Below are 22,580 nucleotides of genomic sequence, written 5' to 3'. Positions count from 1 at the left end.
AGCAATGTAGCAATTACCTCGTGCACTGACAACCCTTTCCTCCTACCACCCAACACTATGACCTGTGAGAGATGCATTTATCTTGCCAAACTTGAGGCAAAGCTCTCTCAACCCAAGACTGAACTTCTCAGTCAGGAGGAGAAGGCAAACACTTGCACCACACCACACTCGTCACATAGTCCCACTGTACCTGCACCACCAAAACCCACACATAGATGTACAAAAACATTCACAGAGGCTCAGTAAGAATCTGCCCAAGCATCAGAGACCTCTAAAGCAGAAACGCAAGCAACCTCCACCCCTGTACACAACCCAAAAGACACACAGCACACATACCCAGTGTGCCACTCAACCGCAGCCCATAAGGCAGAACAACATACCTAACACATTAGTCATAGGTGACTCTATAGTCAAGCATACTGATGTTCCACTCACCAGAATAGACAATGAGAAGGTTACTGTTAGCTGCCTATCGCGTGCCAGGATCCGCCACATAACCCACGCACTTAGGTCACTCCACAACAAGTACAAATATGACTCAGTCATTGTCCATGTTGGTGTGAATGACCTGAGATGTACCTCCCTGGACTACATGAAAAGAGACATGGAGGAGCTCTCCAATCTTGTAATCCAGGCAGGTATGACCCTAGCCCTGAGTAGCATCCTACCTTTGCCCAGAATGATACGTTACAAGGACAAAATGATTGACTTCAACAATTGGCTAAGCTTCTGGTGTCATTCCAAGGGGATCCAGTATCTGTCTACCTGGGACGAAATGGTCAACAGGCCATGATGCTTTGCCAGAGATGGCCTGCACCTGTGGCCCCTGGGATTCCAGATACTGGCTAAGGCTCTTGCCGCCCCTATAGTGTCTTTTTTTAGGCAAGGTTCAAACGACAAACCCACCACCATAACAGGTACAGGCAATAAAAAGCTGAGGGTAATGCTATTCAATGCTAGAAATCTAAACCTCAAAATGCACTCACTCGAGGCACTCCTTAAAATGGAGAACATTGATATATGTCCATTGACTGAAACCTGGTTCAAGGCTCCAGAGAGCACCCCCTGCATTACCAGGATATAACTCATACCATACCTTTCGGCCATCAAACCAGTACCAGAACACCAAGAGTGGAGGTGTGTCCATTTTCATTATGGGTATCCACACCTCCAGGCTAGTTGCCCAATATAATGCATCCAAAATTATCCAAGTACAACTAACTCTGGGCAAAACTGCAATCCATATCGTAGCTTGCTACAGATACCCCACCATGCCCAGGATTTCTACTCCTCTTTTCTTGATATACTAGAAAATATTAGGGTTCAACCAAACACCCTAATAATGGGCGACTTCAACTACCCCACAATTACCTGGGAAAACTACTCATGCACCAACTCCTTCACTCAGCACTTTCTAGAATTCATAAACTCCAGTACCCTGGATCAACTTATCCACACTCCCACCAGGGGCAGTGATATCCTAGACCTAGTTATTACCAGCATTAGTGACCGGTGTTCCACACCTGAAGTCAACTCCTTATTGGTCAGATCCAACCATAAGCTAATCACCATAGATATTCACATCCCACCCCCACCAAGACAGAAGTGGCAAACCTCATGACACCCCATGCAGATGGACAATACAGTTACGAGTGCTGAATCTTATACAGGTGCACTCTATATGCACGTACATTAGTGCATGGATCATGCTATTCCTAGAAAAGCCAAGACGCTATCCTCCAAAAAATGAAACTGATCTGGCGGTCCCCTGCTATAAACAAACTCTACAACAGAAGGAAGAAAGTGCTGCCAAAACAGGAAAATCCCATAAGTGGAGGAGCTCCCTAGTCAGCCTCAGTAAGAAGTTGAGATCCCTCATAAAATCCTCCAAAGCCAGCTATGAAAACAAGATTGCCACTGACTCTGACAACCACAAAGCATTGTATAGCTATGTCAAGAATCTCAGTGGCAACACCCAGATATGCTCTGATTTACAGCACAATGGCATGAAAATGATGGAACCCACTTATATCGCCAACATCCTGGCTGATAGGTTCAGTGCCAACTGTACTCCCCACTCACCCCCTAAAGGGCCCATATCCATACCAGAAGAATGCAATGCCCCTGCAATCACAACTGAGCAGGTAAAAGGGCCCACACCCGTGCTAATACCCACTTCCCTTCAAAGTCCTCTCTCTGACCCAGTTACACATCACCCCTTTATACTATTCTGGCATGTCGAGTGGTATATTACTGACGTCCTCTCCAGTTCAGCTGGTTAATCTGGGAATCCTGAGACAATGTTACAATTGTCTCATGTACACAGACAACCCTCTCCTCCTCCCAACAAACACAAACACATGTGAGAGATGCAACTATATAGCCAAACTGGAGGCTGAACTCTCTCAACACAGGACTAGCAAGACCAGATAGGAGGAGAAGGTAACCACACACACAACAAACCCAGTCTCACATAAACCAACCACAACTGCAAACCAAACACATAGTAACACAAAGACATACTCGGAGGCTCAAATAACAAACTTACCGAAACAACAGAGCCTCCCAAAGCAGACATCCAAGAAAACACCACCTCAAAGCTCTGCACAAGCAAAACATAGTACGCAAAGTCAGTGTGCCAAACAATTACAGCCCTTAAGGCGAAACACCATGACTGATACACTAGTAATAGGTGACTCTATAGTCATACACACTGACGTCCCGCTTACCAGGCTGAACAAAGAGAGGGTAACGGTGAGCTGCCTATCAGGAGCTAGGATCCGCCACATAACACAAGCACTCAGGTCACTCCAAAGCAAGTACAAATGTGACTCCGCCATTGTCCATGCCAGTGTGAATGACCTGAGACGTACCTCCTTGTACTACATGAAAAGAGACATAGAGGAGCTCTCTGATTATGTAGCCCAGGCCGGTATGACCCTGACCCTGAACAGCATCTTGCCGTCACCAAGAATGATGTCACAATACAAAGACAAGATGATCAGCTTTAATAATTGGCTCAATTACTGGTGTCATTCTAGGGGGATCCAATGTCTGTCTGCTTGGGATGACATGCTGGACAAGCCATGCTGCTTCGCAAGGGACGGCTTGCACCTGTCACCACTGGGCTTCCGGATATTGGCTAAGGCTCTTGCCACCCCCATAGTGCCTTTTTTAGGCAAGGCTCAAAAGACAAACCCACCACCTTAGAAAACAATAAAGGAAAAAAACTAAGGGTAATGCTGCTCAACGCCAGAAGTCTAAATCTCAAGATGCAGGCTCTCGAAGCACTCCTCAGTATGGAGAGCATTGATGTCTGTGCAGTAACTGAAACCTGGTTCAAGGATCCTGAGAGCACCCCAGCCTTACCAGGTTATACCTCGTATCATGCATTTCGGCCCCAAAACCTGGGCCGAACCACAAAAGGAGGGTGTGTGTCCATATTCATTAAAGACACCCACACCTCCAGGTTAGTGGCAACGCACGAAGCATCGGAGACCATCCACGTGCAACTAACCATAGGCAAAACTGCTATACAACTTGTAGCATGCTACAGACCACACTCGCAATCTCAGGAACTCCATTCAGCCTTCCTGAAGACACTGAAGGATATGAATGTCTCACCAAATACCATCATATTGGGAGACTTCAACTACCCAAACATAGACTGGGTGCATTACTCAAGCCCCAGCACCCTAGACCAAAGGTTCCTGGAATTCATCAACTCAAATGCGATGGAACAACTAGTCACCTCCCCCACAAGGGGAAATAATATACTTGACCTGATCATCACAAACATGGGTACAAAATGCTCAACACCGGAAGTATACCCCTCAATAGTGAGATCAGACCATAAACTAATAACCTTAGATATTCATATCCCACCTCCACCCCCAGCACAAAAGACCACAGTGAGAAACTTCTCAAAAGCCGACTTTACACTCCTTAGGACTGAAATGGTATCCTTCAAGCCCTCTGGGCCAGTGGAAACCACATCCCACACTGCTGAATCCTTCACAAATGCTTTCTACGGGCATCGCCAAGAATGCATGGATCATCCAATCCCAAATAAAACCAAGACCCTTTCCACCAAAGGCAGGCATCCTATCTGGTGGACCCCAGCCACAGACAAACTTTATAACAAGAGAAGGAAGCTACTGCAAGTCAGAGCAAAATCCCATAAAGGGAAGGCATCCCTGATCAGCACTAGCAAAAAAAACTACGTTCGCTAATAAAATCATCAGAGGCCAACTTTGAGAGAAAAATCGCTAAGGACACTAAAGATAATCACAAGACCTTCTTCAGTTATGTTAGAAACCTGGGCGGAAACCCTCAGATATGCGCAGAGTTAGTTCATAACGGCAAAAAATACACTGAACCCACAGATATTGCCAACATACTGGCAGACAGGTTCATTGCAAATTTCTCCCCTCCCTCTCCCCCAAAAGACGAAATTTATATCTCAGCTGAATGCAACCTCCCTGAAATCTCAGATGTCCAGGTGAGAGCTGCCCTCAACAAAGCTAAAAATACAGCATCCATGGGACCTGACGGTGTCCCGGGTTGCATGCTACGTGAACTCCTAGAGGAGCTAAACCCGCACATAAGAACGCTGTTTAATCTTAACCTTGCTACAGGATATGTCCCTGAACACTGGCGTACAGCTACAGTGGTCCCACTCCACAAAGGTGGCACCTCTACAGACCCTGGAAACTACCGCCCCATAAGCTTGACCAGCCTGGTCTGCAAAGCTATGGAAAGGATCATTATGGAACTCATAAACAAAGACATCGGGGACCTACAGACAATTGACCCTACCCAGTTCGGCTTTGTAAAAGGCAGATCCTGTCTTTTAAACCTGGTGGACTTTTTTGAAACGGTCACTAAAGCCATCAATGAAGACAAAGCAGTTCACACAGCCTGCCTGGATCTGGCAAAAGCCTTTGACACAATACCCCACTCAGGCATCATTGACAAGCTCAACAGCTTAAATGTAAACCCGTTTGTCACAAGATGGGTTGCAAACTGGCTATAGGACAGAACCCACAAAGTCAGAATAGCTGGAGCTATGTCAGACTCTAAGCCAGTCACAAGTGGAGTCCCACAGGGCTCTGCACTGGGACCCCTCTTGTTCGGCATTTATTTCTCAGATGTGCAGGCAAACATAGGGGGGTTGTGGCTGACAAAGTTCGCAGACGACTGCAAACTAGGCGCCATAGTCAACACACCAGCTGACACATGCATCCTCCAGAAGGGCCTCACAGAAACAGACGACTGGTGCCAGAGTCATGGCCTTAAACTAAATGCCAAAAATGTATAGTCATCCCTTTGGAAAAACAAAGTACCCACAAATTACCACATAGGTGGTAATCCATTAAGTATGGAAAAAGTAATCAGAGACCTGGGGACCCAAGTTGACAGTGACCTCTCATTTGACACCCACGTCACCAAAGTGGTTAGAAAGACCTTCTACCTTGCCCACCTTATCATGAAGGGATTGACATCCAGATCAAAGGATGTCATTGTACCCTTATATTCCTCCCTTATCAGGCCTATGATTGAGTACAATGCCCCATTTGGTATGTACCTCACCCGGCACCTGCAGCAGCTGGAGAGACCCCAAAAGTACCTTACCAAGAGGATCAAGAGTCTCCAGCATATGTCATATGCTGCCAGACTGAAAAAGCTCCAGCTCTACTAAGTAGCATACCGCCTGCTCAGAGGTGATCTGTGCCTTACGTACAAGGCCATGCCCAATTCAGAATTAATGGACATGCTCCACCTCAAAAAATCCAAATCCATTAGAGCCACGAGAGCTAAAGATCTAAACCTCAGCACAAATATGAATAGGACATGCTGGAGGAATAGATTCATAACCCAGAGGCTTCCCGCACTCTGGAACAGGATACCTGTCCATGTTAGGCAGAGCCCCTCACTGACTCTCTTCAAGAGAAATCTGGATGAATGGATGGGTGATCGTAGGTTTACCCCGGGGGTCATCTCTGTGTCATTGCTAGATAGAGGCACAGTAAACTAAATTTAATTTAAATTGTAAACCATGAACCGATGATGGAACCAACATTTACACAGTCTCGTCGTTACCTTGTCATATAGCCAACAACCAGGTTTCATGGAACTTGAAAAACTTTTATTGAACAGGTTAGCGCTTTCACCGAAATGGCTTCTTCAGACCTTCATAACTGATTAATTAGTGAACTACTTATATACAGCAAAAGAACCTTAGAACGCCTTGAAGATGACTTGTTTAAACTTAATCGCATGCAAACACAGAGGCAGCACTTTGATGTCTGCCTACAGCGGAAAGTGATTCCGAGAGGTTTAAGAGTTTTAAAAATGCTAACGACTGGTACGCAGTACCCCGAGCTACTTTATAAGTGGCAAAGGCTGAATATTGAGGTAAGCCTTAGCTATATGGAGCTGCTTAATGAGTTCTTTTTTCCACTTGAGGAGTCATTGAGAGCAGATATTATGAAACAACAGACTGACGTGTGAACGCTATCCTGAAAAGTTCTTAGATGAACACCTTTGTAGATTGTTAGATAGTGTTTCTCAGTATGAGAAACGTCTCTTAGATCAAAAAAGATCTAAGCTGCAAAGGGATATAACCGATTTCCGTAAAGGGAACATTTTCACTTGGCCAAGGTATGAAGGAGGGAGCCAAGGTATTTCAATGGGACATTTTAATAGAGACAATACTGCTGTCAATGTACCTACTATTAGTAATGTCCTTGTATCAGATAAGCGACCCATTTCAATGACTAATAAGGGTTCTGCCAGTAGTGGTTATACAAATGGTGTGACCACATCAGATAAGCATGCAGACCCTTCAATTAGAAAGAGCACTGTGGACACTGTTAAAAATGGTTGTATTATTAATGAGAATATGATGAATGACATAACTCCCTTGCAATCTGCGAGTACCAATGCAAATAATACAGGTAGTAGTCTGGTAGAGAATAGAACTGTGAATGAAAATACTAATGCAATGGTGGTTCGTAGGAAGACGAATGATAGAAATACACATATAGGTGATAAGACCAATTTGGTAGTGGATAGTGATTCAATAGGGGCTCAGAATTTCGACATGACACATCCTTTCCCCCATCAGATTAGAGAGGAAAGAAGGAAGGATGAGATCAGCAAGCAGGGGCAGACAGAAAAGGAAGCTCTCCCCAGACAAACATACGAGTCACAATGTAAAAAAGATGTGGGAAGGGAAGATGAACACTTAGTTTTTAACATATCAACACGTTTAATAACACCAGATGAAATGATTGTATTAAACAAGGGATTATCCTTCATTCCTACAACTGTCAGTAGATATGAAGAGACTATGAGAGACTTTAAACTATTTGTTCGTAATCTTTCATTAAAGATTTTTTTCAATGACAAAGACTCGAAGCCTAAGGTAGGATTTAAGAAACCTAGTGTTTTTACTCCGCCATTACACCCACTATTAGCTGCCTATAGCAAATTGGTCGAGGGTGACCTATTTAAAATGTATGAAAAGGGTGATAGGAGGACACCCAGGAATAAATTTAACCTGTCCTATAAACAGAGGATGTCATTACAGAGTTTAATGAATGACCAATTGTTAGCCATTAGACCGGCAGACAAAGGGGGTGGGGTTGTACACATGGACATGGAACATTATATAAATGGGATGAAACTAATGTTGTCTGATGGCACTCATTATAATCTTATAGAACAGGATATGATTAGAGCCATTGTCAATCATATTCAACACAATTTGGAAGATCTACATAAAGCAAGCATCATTGATATGGATTTGTATCGGTTCCTATGTGTTGAATTTCCCTTAATCCCGATCATACACGGGCTCCCCAAAATACATAAGAACAAGGACAGTCCCCCATTTAGGCCCATTGTGGCGGGTAGGGGATGGTCTACTGAACCGATATCTATCTATCTTGAGAATCAGCTTAGACCATTGGTAGAAATGAATACGTGTATCCTACGGGACACCAAACAGTTTCTATTAGATCTAAATGAGTTTATGAGAAATACCACCATAACAACTGAATATTTTTTTGTCTCTCTAGACATCCAATCTCTGTTCACCGTTATTCCCAATACAGCAGGGGTAATAATGTTAAGTAGATATCTGAAGCGTAATACACAGATGTCTGACAATAAAATTGAGCTCCTCATGTATTTTTTGGAGATGATTCTAGAATCAAATGTTTTTTACTTTGAAGGGAGTTTTTATTTGCAGAGGGACGGCGTAGCTATGGGCACTTTGTGTGCCAATAGCTACGCCAACCTTTTTATGGCTGAATTGGAGCATACTCATTTATTTTCCATGCAGTATTTTATTAACTTTGTTCCCTTCTATAGGCGTTTTGTGGACGACCTGTTCCTCATTTGGACAGGTACGTCCACTGAGTTGGCATCATTTGTAGAGGAAATGAATTCCGTAAATGGATATCTCAGGTTTACATATGAATTTTCAGGAGTAAAACTTCCATTTTTGGATATATATATAGAGAAGTTATCCAATGGTATGGTGAACACCGGGGTATTTAGGAAGAATTGCCACAGGAATGCGCTACTTCACAGGACAAGTATGCATCCAGGGTATGTATATCATAATATCGTGAAGGGACAAGCAATTCGCATATCTAGATACAATCCTACAGAACAAGGATACAATAAGGAGCTTAATGAACTGAGTGATAGGTTTCAGTCAAGAGGTTACTCTATTAATGAAATTTCAAAAGGGTTTTCAGATATGTTTACACTTAGAGAGAATCGAGCAGCACCCTATTTTAGTGATAGTTATTCATGTAGGGAGCTTAGGACACAAGAGTCACTTGTGAGAGACAACGAAGGAATGTTTAAAAAAGGGACAGCATGCTCTGTTTTTTATACCAGTGATATAGGGAGTATAAAGGATATTATCAGGACACATTGGGATGTCCTAACTGTAGATACTGCACTCAAGGATATTGTTGGGGAAACACCAAAGTTTATATATAAGAATAAAAAGAATTTAAAAAGATTGTTGTGCTACCCGAAAGAACAAATAGGTAATGATATCACCATACAAAATGGAACATCGAAGTGCAATAAATGTAACTTTTGTAGTTATATTAACACAGATAATGTATTTATACACCCAATGTCACTGAAAGAATATGAATTTAGAGCCAGTGGGACTTGTTTAACATCTAATGTGGTCTATTTAGCTTCCTGCGTGGAATGTCAAGCATTTTATGTTGGCAAAACCAACAGGATACTGAGGGACAGAATACGTGAGCATGCTTATAACATTAGGGTTAGATCAAAGACTAATGCCCTGGCAAGGCATGATGGCCAGAGGAGATACACATATGTTTAAGTTTCTAATCGTAGAGCAGATTATACCAGGACCTAGGGGGGGGGGTGACATCAGGACCTATACTGAAACAAGAGAAGTGAATTGGATTATTAAGCTTAGGTCCGATGTCCCACCTGGCCTTAATAGTATGGTTACAGTTAAACCATTTTTGAAGTCCAGGAGATTACATAAATGATAATGTGATTGATGAATTCAAGTTGATTATTGATATTATGTAGTATGTATTCCAGTTTATATGTATATATATTAGTTTTATTACATTAGTTCTTGATCTCAGATGTAATGCTGGATTTTATTATATTTTAATGATGTTTTTAGGTCATTGAGTGGGCTTCATTTGAATGACATATTGCTGTTTTTAATGTTTTAGTTTACATGCAATGGCACTTTAAGAATGAATGTTTTTTCCCGCTCTTTTGCTGTATATAAGTAGTTCACTAATTAATCAATTATGAAGGTCTGAAGAAGCCATTTCGGTGAAAGCGCTAACCTGTTCAATAAAAGTTTTTCAAGTTCCATGAAACCTGGTTGTTGGCTATTTGAAAAGGTAACGACGAGACTGTGTATATGTTGGTTCCATCATCGGTTCATGGTTTGCTGCCTCTGATCTGGTTTTTATTAGTACTTGTTTGGGCTGTTTACAGAGAGGCATTTGCTCCGTCGAGGCACTCATTGGATTTTTGTTACTAATTTAAATTGTACACTTTTGCATCATTCCATGGGGTGGCGAATGCCACATACACTTTGGCTAGGCTTATAAATGCCCTAGTGCAGATAGCCTAGTACTAAACTATGAAACTATGAAGCAATACCGGAAATGTGTAGTGTCCCAAAAATCACAGATGCACAGGTGAAAACAGCCCTTTCAAAAGCCAAAAACACAGCGTCAGTGGGACCAGATGGTGTCCCAGGCTGCGTCTTGCACGAACTACAGAAAGAGCTAACCCCCCACCTTAACACGCTGTTCAACCTCAGCCTCTCCACAGGCCATGTGCCCATAGAATGGCGCACAGCAATGGTTATTCCTCTCCACAAAGGAGGGGCCACAACTGACCCTGGTAACCATCGCCCCATAAGCCTGACTAGCCTGGTCTGCAAGGCTATGGAGTGCATCATCATGGAACTCATTACCAAAGACATTGGGAACATCCAAACACTTGACCCGACCCAGTTCGGCTTTGTTCAGGGCAGATCATGCCTACTAAACCTGGTTGAATTCTTCGAGACAGTCACCAAGGCCATAGACGAGGGAAAGGTGGTTCACACAGCCTACCTTGACCTCGCCAAGGCTTTCGACACCATTCCCCACTCAGGTATTACAGAAAAACTCGCCAGCCTGAACATAAACCCCTACGTCACGAGATGGGTTGCCATCTGGCTTACAGACAGAACTCACATGGTAAGAATAGCGGGCTCCAGGTCTGACTCTAAACCAGTCACAAGTGGTGTCCCGCAAGGCTCGGTCCTGGGACCCTTACTGTTCGGCATATACTTCTCAGAAGTACAGTTAAACACAGGAGGACTATGGCTAACCAAGTTCGCTGATGACTGCAAACTGGGAGCCATAATTGACTCTCTGGCTGACACAGACATCCTCCAAAAGAGCCTTACTGAGACAGACACCTGGTGTCAAAGTCATGGCCTCAAGCAAAATGCCAGAAAATGCATAGTCATCCCGTTTGGGAAAAACAAAACACCCACGAATTACCACATAGGTGGCAGCCCTTTAATACAGAAGAGGTAATAAGAGATCTGGGGACCCAGGTAGATAGTAATCTCTCCTTTGACAATCATATTGCCAAAGTAGTTAGGGAATCCTTCTATGTGGCCCATCTAATTACTAAAGGGTTCGCATCTAGAAATAAAGAGATTATAGTGCCCCTCTACTCGTCACTCATTAGACCTATCATAGAGTACAATGCCCCATTTGGGATGTACCTCACAAGACACTTCTAACAGCTGGAAAGACCACAAAAGTACCTCACCAAGAGGATTACTGGTCTCAAACATATGTCCTATGCAGCCCGACTGAAAAAACTCCGGCTGTACTCAGTGGCATATCGCTTACTCAGAGGTGATTTCTGCCTGACTTACAAAGCCATGTCCAACTCAGAATTGATAGACATGCTCCACCTAAAGAAATCCAAGTCACTGCGAGCCAGCCGCTCTAGTGAGTTAAACCTCACCACAACAATAAATAGAACATGCTGGAGGGATAGATTCCTGTCACAGAGACTCCCCATGCTTTGGAACAAAATTCCAAATTACATCAGGCAGAACCCCTCACTAACACTCTTCAAGAGAAACTTTGACGAGTGGATGGATAACAGAAAATACACTCCTTGGATCACTTCATTGGCTCTGCTTGACAGAGGATAAGATAATTAATCAATGGGGTGTCGAAAGCTGACACACTCTGGCTAGGCTTGTAAATGCCCTCGGGCAGATAGCCTAGTACCTACCTATGAACCTATAAAAACTGCGCTCTCCAAAGCCAAGAACACAGCATCCATGGGACTGGACAACATCCCAGGCTGAGTTCTACACGAACTTCAGAACTAATTGCCCCCCCCCCCCCCACCTAATCACCATGTTTAATCACAGCCTCACATCAGGCTTTGTACCCACTGATTGGCACACGGCAACAGTTATACCACTCTACAAAGAGGGAGCCACCACGGACCATGATAACTATCTCTTTATTAGCCTGGCTTGCAAGGCCATGGAACGTATCATCATGGAACTCATAAAGACAGTGGTAACCTCCAAACTCTGGACCACACCCAGTTCAGGTTTATGAAGGTAAGATCATGCCTCCTGAACCTGATCGACTTCTTTGAAACAGTCACCAAAGCTATAGACGAGGGTAAGACAGTTCACACAGCTTGTCTTGACCTCGTCGAGGCTTTTGACATCTTTCCCCATTCTGGAATCATAGATAAACTCACTAAACTGAGTATAAATTTATATGTCAGAAGATGGTTTGCCAACTGGCTCACTGACGGAACCCACACTGTAAAAGTTGCAGAATCCAAATCTGACTTCAAACCTGTGACAAGTGGAGTACCACAGAGTTCAGTCTTGGATCCTCTCCTGTTTGTTGTCTACTTCTCTGAAGTACAGGCTAACACAGAAGGCCTCTGGCTGACGAAGTTCGCAGATGCCTGCAAACTAGATGCCATAGTCAAGTCCCCAAACGACATGGGCATCCTACAGAAGGGCCTCACTGAGACTGATGCCTGATTTAAGAGCCACAGTCTCCAGCTCAATGCCAAAAAGTGCATTGTCATCTCCTTTGGTAAAAACTCAGTACCCATGAGCTATCACATAAGTGGCAGTCCACTTAATGCCGAAGGTGTGATAACAGACATTGGGACTCAGGTGAACAGTAGTATCTCCTTTGATAATCACATCATCACAGTAGTCAGAAAATCCTTCTACATATGGCACACCTCATCACGAAACGGTACTCATCCAGGGAAAAAGAGGTAATTTTTCCCCTCTACTCGGCTCTCATTAGACCCATTATTGAGTACAACGCCCTTTTTGGAATGTACCTCGCAAGACATCTGCAACAGCTAGAAAGGCCACAAAAATGCCTCACAAAGAGGATTACGAGACTGAAACAGATGCTTTACGCTGACCGTCTCAAAAAAAACTCCAGCTTTACTCCGTAGCATATTGCCTACTCTGAGGTGATGTCTGCCTAACATACAAAGCTATGTCAAACTCAGAGCAGTAGGACATGCTACACTTAAAGAAATCCCAATCCCTCCGAGCTACACGCTTCAGGGACCGAAACCTTGTCACCACAATAAACAGAACATGCTGGAGGGATAGATTCCTGTCCCAGAGACTTCCCATACTCTGGAACAAGCTACCTATCTATGTCAAGCAGAGTTCCTCATTACCACTCTTCAAGAAATGTCTTGCTGAGTGGATGGGAAATAGGAAATTCACCCCGGGGATCACTTATGTAGCTCTGCTCGACAGGGGCACAGGAAAATAACCTTCTTGGTTGGCGAAAGTCAGGGAACCTTGTTGGCTAGGCTTGCATAGGCCTTTGGGCCAAATAGCCTAGTACCTACCTATGGAACCTGTAATTGGTTTAAACTTTGATTCCATTTTCTAGTAATTGCTTTTTTGGCAGCCACCGTAATTAGACTCAGAAAGGCCTTACTACTTCTAGGCATTTCCAATTCTGTATCATAGTTCAAAAAATCATTTCCTTGATTACACCAATTTGCTCATCCAGTATCTCTGACAGTGTAGTCTGCAGGGAATCTTTAAAGTCTGCCATCTCATTACATTTCTTCCCCATCACACCTACATTTACTGTCTACCTTGAAGAAAAATTCTTTGGAGTCTACTTGGGCTATAAAAATACTTATGTAAACAGGAATTTGTGGGAGTCTGCTCAAGCCTTTCCAGTAAGCCTTGAAATGTGTTATTTTACCCCATAAATAGAAGGTTTATTTTCTAGTTTCACTCATTTAACAGGTAATTAACTTTAATTGTCCTGTTCTTATTTCTGTTTGACTCTCAAAAGATACAGCTGCGATCCCTTTCTTAGTTTAAATATGTAATTAAAAGCAGACTACAAGTACACCAAATTGTAAAGAAAATAAACCACATTATACAAAACAGAAGAATGCATTGAAGCAATATAAAGTGCAAGAAAGCCTTTGAAATGTTTTATCTTACCCCTTAAATAGGCTTAATTCCTCTCTCCACTCTTGGTTCACAGGTAATTAATCTTAATACCTGTTCAGAGGTCCAGGGAAGTAAATATTGTGGGAATAAATATCCGGGGAATTGTTTGGCTAGGCTTGTATAGGGCCTAGGGCCGATAACCTGGTACTAACCTATGAACCTATGTTCTAATTTGTGTGCTACTCAGAAAAGACACCATTGTTGTCCCTTTCCTAGTTTAGATATGCAGTTAAGAGCACAATACAAGTAAAACAACAGTGTAAAGGAAATAAATTACAATATACAAAACAGAGGTAGGTGATGAAGCAATATAAAAAACAAGAAAGCAAAAACAAAGTAAAGTGTCCCTCACAGCAAGTTGTGGTAGTGATTGGATGAACTTTTCCAGTAAGGCCTTGGATTGTTTTATTTTACCATTTAAATAGAAGGTTTCATTTCTCCCTTAGTTTAGGAATAAGTAACCTTAATTGACCTGTTCTAATTTCTGTCTGACTCACAAGGCACACAGCTGTAGTCTCTTTTCTAGTTTAAATATGCAGTTAAGTGCAGAATACAATTACTATACAGTGTAAAGAAAATAAATCACAATATACAAAACAGAAGAATGCATTGAAGCAGTACAAAATACAGGAAAGCAAAAACAAACTAACCTTTCTCTCACAGCAAGTTGTGGCAGAGTCTGGATGAACTTTGTCAGTAAAGCCTTGTAATTTTTTATTTTATCCCTTAAATAGAAGGTTTTGTTCCTAGCTCCACTCGTGTTTCACAACATACTCATTTTGCTTTACTGTTGTTACATCAAATACCTTTATTTTAAACATTTCTTTTACTTAACAAACTGTTTGTGGCTTCCGCTTTCTTAATGATGCGGTTTGTGCCCTTGTAATGCCCTTTTTTATCTTTCCTATCAGGTAAAAAGTCTGTGCCATTTCTCATTACCTTTGATTATTTTCTGGTTCTTTTTGTGCTCTTTTCTCTCAGTTTTACCTTCACTGTTGTCTCTGCACCTCATGTCTCTGAATATTATTCTCTGCGATCTCAGTTTTGACACTATGTAGCTCTCTTATGTAGGCAATAGAAAACACAAGAAGTAAAAACAAACTAAACTTTCCCTCACAGGATGTTGTGGCAGAGTCTGGGTGAGCTTTTCCAGGTTAGCTTGAAATGTTTTATTTTACCCCGTAAAGGTTTAGTTCCTAGCTCCACTTTCCATTCACAGGTAATTAACCTTAATTGATTACTCTAATTTCTGTGTGACTCACAAGAGAGAGATAGAGAAAGACGTGGTCTCTTTCCTATTTTAAATATGCAGTTAAAAGCAGAATACAAGTAAAACACAGTCTAAAGAAAATAAATCACAATATACAAAGTAGAAGAAGGCAAAGAAACAATACAAAATACAAGAAAGAAAAAAACAGACTGACATTTCACTCACAGCAATTTGTGGCAGAGTCTGGGTGAGCTTTTCTAGTAAAGTCCCTACATATGCTGTTATGATGTGCCTCCAGTCTTCTTCAACACCACCTATTTCCTCTTCCTGCAGTGCTTGAGCCCTAATTCCTTGAGCTATTGTGTTTCTGTCCAGCTATCTTCCAGGTCTTCAGCATAGTCTTTGTTGAACTTAATACCTTCTCTGAACCCTGATTGGAGATGATTATGCTAACCAGTGGTTTATGCCATGGGGTGACTGTTTCACTGACAATGACTTTGCAGTCACTCATTCTACCCTATTGCCCTTTCCTTAGTAGAGAAGGCTGCCTGAGTTGCATGTTTGTCACTCTTGTATGTGATTTTGTGACTTTCTGTGTCTTGTTGAATCATGTGTTGGCCAGTATCAAGCTGTTTGCCAGACAGAAGTCTAGAATGGCCTCTCCTTCTTTATTCTTGTTGTCCACCCATGTGGACTCTGTCATTTCTCATATCCTACTTGATTTCTCCTGATATGTGCATTCATCTCCTCAGTTGATGAACCACACAGATTTAAGTTATCCACAAACAGTAGATTAGAAGTCCTTAAAAATGTTGGTTTCTGGGAGACAAATTGTAACAGTAGCCTAATCTGTTAAGTAAACAGCTAAATGGGTTAAGGCCATCAGAAAACAGTAATGGGGGCAATGAATCACCTTAGAATATTCCCTTAGAATTTTTATCCCTGGGATATCAATTCGCTCTGTCATGGGTCAGCAACAAAGTGGTTTGTCAATGATTCATGGTCACAGTAGTTTAATTGATCAGTATAGGGTGCAACTTGTTCATTTGTAAGTATTCTTTTATCCATGAATGTGTAATGTTGTCAGATGCGTTTTGTAATCTATCCATGCCATACCTACATCCTTACCTTTTACCAATTCACTATTGTGGCTTTGTATTTAGTTAAGGCAGCCCAGTGGTGAAGCAGATAGCATTGCCACTTCACAGTAAGAGGTTCTTTGGTTCATTTCTCAACTGAGCTGTCTTCTGTGTGGAGTTTGCATGTCCTGTCTGTGTCCGCATAGGTTTTCTCCAGGTACTTTGGTTTCTTCACACAGTTCAAAGACATACAGTAGGTGGATTGAACAGTCTAAATTAGCCAATGGTGTGAATGTGCATGTGATTCTGTGGTATGGAAGAACAGCTTGGGCAGGATTATCCACCCGGCTGTACGAACCTTGCCTGTAGTTGATTGTCACTGTTGAAGTGACACCCTGATCTCATGCACAAAAGTGGGAAAAGGGGTTGTGTGTGGATGGATGGATTATAGCTTTATTTAGCAACATTCTTCCTTTGTCCTGTGTGAATTTCTGTTGTTACCCCCATTGTTCTGTTGCCATAATTAGATTTTTTACAAATTACTATAAACTCTCTCTGCACCAATTCTATTGTATAATTTGTATATTGTCGGAAGGCAAATTATTATGTAGTTTTTATGATGGCTTGTAAATTCACTCAAAGAGGTGTATTATTTTTCGTGTTGTTAATCAGGTTAGTGTCTTTTCAGGATGCGCATGTAAGTAATTCTTGCTCAGAGCTATTTGTTAGTTTAAAAATGTTAATACCTTCAGGCAGAAGTTAGGTACTGCTTCTGGACCTTTGTTTTTCAAACAATATACGTAGCACAAAACTAGAAACCAAAGCATGACAAACTTTGCAGATGATTGCAAACTGGGAGCAGTTATTGAATTCCCCCAACATGAGAACACCCTTCTGGAAGGTCTAACACAGGCGAACGCTTGCTGCCAAAGTCATGGCTTAAAACCCAGTACCATCAGTAAAGCACCTCTGAAAGTTGATTCACTAGTCAAGGATCAGGGAACTCCTGTAGATAGTAACCTATCCTTCAACCAACATGTGTCCAAGGTAGGAAGAAAATCCTTCCATATTTCTCATCCTGAAAGTAATAACATGGCATCTAAATCCGAAGGGGTCATTATACTACTGTACTTGGCCTTCATCAGACCCATCATAGAGTATAATGCTCCCTTCGGTATATACCTGACCATACACCTGCAGTAACTGGAACGCCTACAAAGGTTCCATACAAAAAGAATACAGGGAGAGAACAGAATGCCCTGTGCCGATTGCCGAAAAGTTTTGTCTCTTTACTTTGTATCACACAGACTTCTGTTAGGTGATGTTTGCCTGGCATACAAGGCATCCCTCTACCCTGTTTTGATGAAGCTTTTGTACAGCCACAGAATGAACAATATTAAAACTATTAGATAAAAGATCTAAATTTTGCTTGTCACATGAACAGGACATGTTGAAGAGACAGATACGTTTCTCAGAGAATTCAAGTTCTCTGGAACAGACTCCTCTTCTGTGTGAAGCACAATTCCTCCCTAACCCCATTTTAAGCACAGCGTGGACCAGCGGATGGGTAATCAGGAAGTCACCTTGTCTTTGCCAACTGTCACTCATATGTAGGACACAATAGAAAAGTTTTTGTAGGTTCTGTTCAAACAACTTTATTTTATACAAACACATCACAATCGAAGATTACTGACTTTAACTTGAGTATCTTATATACAAACTAACTGGAATTATGCATGCTCTCTCCCTGTCTGCTCTTTCAGAATGGCACTAGGAGTTGCACGTGGGATTTATAATTGCATGTATAGCCTTGACATGCTTCTTAAAGATGTAGCACACACATCACTTGCAGTCTGATCTACAGCACCTATGTCTGTGATGGACAGAGGCTGTCAGTAAATTACCCGTGTGTAAATCAGATTTGGGGGTCACAGTTGTGTTGCATGACTTGGCTTGTAAAGGCCTGAGTAGTTAGTGTAGTATACACCCATGAAATCATAAGACTGTCCAAAATCCTCTTATAGTTGCCTTTCTTACATGTATTTAGTGCTTGTATCCCACTGAAAACAGAGACTTCATCAGAATCTAAAAACAAACATTTATTTAGTCAGAATAATAAATCCATTAGTACAACAATTAGATTCTCATCTCAAAGACTAATGGGATTTTTTGGAAAAAAAATATGTAAGTTTAATGAATGTTATGCTTATTCTGTAAATAATTTAGGGATGTTAACAGTTTGTTTTCCCTTTGTTTACTAGTAACCCACAAAATATTATATTGGATTTTATGAGTGCATATTTTACAAAATACACTAATAAAGATACAAATCTATATTGTACTTTATTAGATTTGTTTTTAGTTAATAATTTCTTTGTTTTCAATAATAAGTATTATAAGCATGTGAAAGGAGCAGTGATGGGGTCAGCTGAAGTGCCATCTTTGCCAATTTGGTGTTAGGATGGTGAGAAATGGAGGTATTATCTACATGTAGGTTCATAAGTTCATACTAGGCTATCTGCCCTAGGGCATTTATAAGCCTAGCCAGAGTGTATATGGCTTTCGCCACCCATTTTAAATTAATTTTGCTATGCCCTTTTTCGAGGTTAGTATACTGTGCCTCTGTCTAACAGTGACACAGAAGTGATACCCGGGGTAAACCTACGATCTCCCATCCACTCATCAAGATTCCTCTTGAAGAGAGTCAATGAGGGACTCTGCCTAACCTGGACTGGGATTTTACTCCAGAGTGAAGGGAGCCTCTGGGTTATGAATCTGTCCCTCCAGCATGTCCTATTTATTTCAGTGTTGAGGTTTAAGTCTCTCGAGCGTGTAGCTCGATGGGATTTGGATTTTCTGAGGTGCAGCATGTCCATTAATTCCGGGTTGGACATGGCTTTATACGTCAGGCACAGATCGCCTCTGAGCAGGTGGTATGCCACTGAGTAGAGCTGGAGTTTCTTTAACCGGGCAGCATACGACATCTGTTTGAGCCCCTTGATCCTCTTGGTGAGGTACTTTTGGGGTCTTTCCAGTTGCTGCAGGTGTCTGGTAAGGTACATCCCAAAAGGGGCATTGTACTCAATTATGGGCCTGATGAGGGATGAGTAAAGAGGCACGATGACCTCCCCTGATCTAGATGTGAATCTCTTCATGATTAGGTGGGCCATATAAAATGTTTTTCTAACCACTTTGGCCACGTGGTAGTCAAATGAGAGATTGCTATCAACTTGGGTCCCCAGGTCCCTAATTACTTCTTCTGTACTTAACGGATTACCATCTATGTGGTAATTTGTGGGCACTTTGTTTTTGCCAAAGGGGATTACTATACACTTTTTGGCGTTTAGCTTGAGGCCATGGCTCTGGCACCAGTTGTCTGTTTCTATGAGGCCATTTTGGAGGATGCTTGTTTCGGCTGGAAAGTCTATTATGGCGCCCAGTTTGCAGTCATCTGCGAACTTGGTCAGCCACAGTCCTTCCATGTTGGCCTGTACCTCCGAGAAATGTATACTGAACAAGAGAGGTCCCAAGACTGAGCCTTGTGGGTTGCCACTTGTAACTGGTTTGGAGTCTGACATGGCTCCAGCTATTCTAACCATGTGGGTTCTGTCCTTGAGCCAGTTTGCAACCCATCTAGTGACATAGTGGTTTCATTACAAGATCATTTTCTGTGAGAGATTTGTCAATTTGTTTTTTTTTTTTATTATTGAAAGTACTGATAATGTATGCATGGAATTTGTTAAACAGTTGAATATTGATGTTGAGTTTTCAAAAATTTCTAAGGGCGATGTTGGAAGCAAAATACATTTTTTAGATGTTCCTTTACTATGGAATATTGTTGAAAACATTTTTCACAATTTATCAAAAAAAGGCTTTTTCTAACAGCTATTTGCAAAACAAAAGCAGTCATTGTTTTTTTTTTCATTAAGGGCAACATGCCAAGGAGGCAATTTATCAGTGACTCTAGGTTAATTACGAGGGATAATGACTTTTTAAAAAAAGAACAAGTCATTATTGAATTCTTTGTACAATGTGGCTGTGACAAAAAAATCTTTAAATATAACATTTAAAGAAATTTCGTCCAAAACAAACTCTATTTTCCTACCTATTTTAGCCAAATGTTGGTTGTAAAAATGGGTAACAAACATGATTGTAAATTTCAGCATCTACAACCAGTTTGTGTTTTAGATATGTCTGTTGACAATTTTTACATTAAGAATGTTATTTCAACAAATTGGAATATGATAAAATGTAATAAAAACATAATAAAATTGCAGAAGAACCATCATTTGTTTAGAGAAATAGTACTTGCTTAAAAAAGTATTACAGCATGATAGTTGTGGTTTTAGGGATGACAAACACTGATAGGGTTATATATACATGTAATAGTGGTATGGGGTGTAGGTACATTTATACATATAAATGTAATAGTTGTGTACAGTGTGTTAGGTACAGTTATGAAGGATGATATATTTTTCACATATTGGCCAAATATTTGGGACAAATGATCACTGTACTTGTTTGTCACAAGGTGTGGTTTATGTTAATGTTTGTTCTATTTGTTAGGCATTTTATGTCAGACTTACAACTAGAAAACTTCAGAAAAGGGTAAAGAACATTTATTTGCTATAAAAAATAAAGAAGTTACCAATGCATTATACAAATATTTGAGAGATTGTAATGATTTTAAGAATTTTATTTTGTGTTAGAAAAGTTGCAACCTAATGTGGGGGGAGGGGTTAAGAATAAAGTAGATAGAAAAGAAGCAGAATGGCAGTTGAGGCTGAGAGCGGACTGTTTTCCTGGGCTGAATGATGTCATTAATATAAAATGCTTCTTGAAAAATAGGAAGTTTAAGTAACTAATTGTTTAATTGATGTTTTAACAATTTAATTGATTTATTTTAAGTTCATTTATATGGTTGAGTTTGGTTTTAGAGTATTATTTCTGATGAAGTTTTTTTGAATTTGGATGAAAGTGGCAAATAAAAGTTTTTTTATGCTAAAGATTCTGAATCCTTTACAATTGTAACATTTTCACATTTTGTATTTAGCCACTGCCGAGTGTTTTTTATTTTATTTTATTTTTTTACTTATTTGTATATTTGATACCACTTTGAACCTTCTGATTTCTTGATATATATATATATATATATATATATATATATATATATATATATATATATATATATATATATATATATATATATATATATAAAACAACCACAAAAAGCAGGTGCAGAGGCCCGGAATAGGTGCTGTGTTTCAAACAAACTGTAAAGAACCACAAAATCCAAAACAACACTCCAAGCAACCTTCTATAGAACCAGAATGGCTAGGTAGATGCAGTAAAAATAAATCCACCATGGAAAATGCAGAAAAATGCTTCTTTACTTTTCTTTGCTTCAGTTCAATCCAACAAAGTAAACAGCACACAACAGCTAACAGCTCACAGCTCAAGGCTATAGCAGCATACCAGTTTCGTCTTCTGGCCTCATCATTGCAGTATTGCATCTTATTTTTCAAAAGGACTTAAATAATGGTTTAAAGTGACAATAACCACACCCTACTGCATATACATCAGTGCATAACATAGAAACTAAACATTAACAATATGTAAAAAAAAGGCCAATATAACAAAAAAAATTCATAATAAATATATGACCATTAGTCAATAGCTACAGCATGTAGAAACATATAATGCTTACATGTGCACTTAAAAGTAACTGCATATATATATATATATATATATATATATATATATATATATATATATATATATATATATATTGATATACACATAAACATGTATATAACTGCCATAAACTATCAAAAATCATCATATTCGACCAGTATTCAGTAAGGACTGGTTTATAAGTAGCCCCCCAAATTTATTTTCCAAAGCCTTTCTTTGTAATCCAATAATTTATGTTTAGTCATTGTGGATAAATTATTCCATGTCATAACATGCAAACCAGCAAAAATCAAGTGGGCAGCTGCATGTTCAGTAATATGTTTATGTAATGCACTCCTATTTCATTTACAGATAATGTAGCTGTCCTATTCTTAAAGGGATGAGATGTTTGCCCTACATAAAAAAGCACCACACGGGCAAACTGCCATGTAGACAATCCATTCAATGTCGCATGTAACAAGATGTCTAATGTCATATACCTTAGAAGTGTTGACTGAAGTAG

The 22,580-nt window shown here is 40.6% G+C and overlaps 1 protein-coding gene across 2 annotated transcripts in view; it reads left to right on the top strand.

Moving 5' to 3' along the window:
• The window catches only part of GOLGA4 (golgin A4), a 1,578,103-nt gene that overhangs the window by 822,517 nt on the left and 733,006 nt on the right, over positions 1–22,580 (top strand). The window lies entirely within an intron of this gene.

Source organism: Protopterus annectens, chromosome 6.part1 (genome assembly GCF_019279795.1).
Source record: "Protopterus annectens isolate FY-2018-M chromosome 6.part1, PAN1.0, whole genome shotgun sequence".
Classification (NCBI taxonomy): Eukaryota; Metazoa; Chordata; order Ceratodontiformes; family Protopteridae; genus Protopterus; species Protopterus annectens.
Note: the sequence above shows the minus strand (reverse complement) of the source record. Positions and strands in the feature narration are given on the sequence as shown.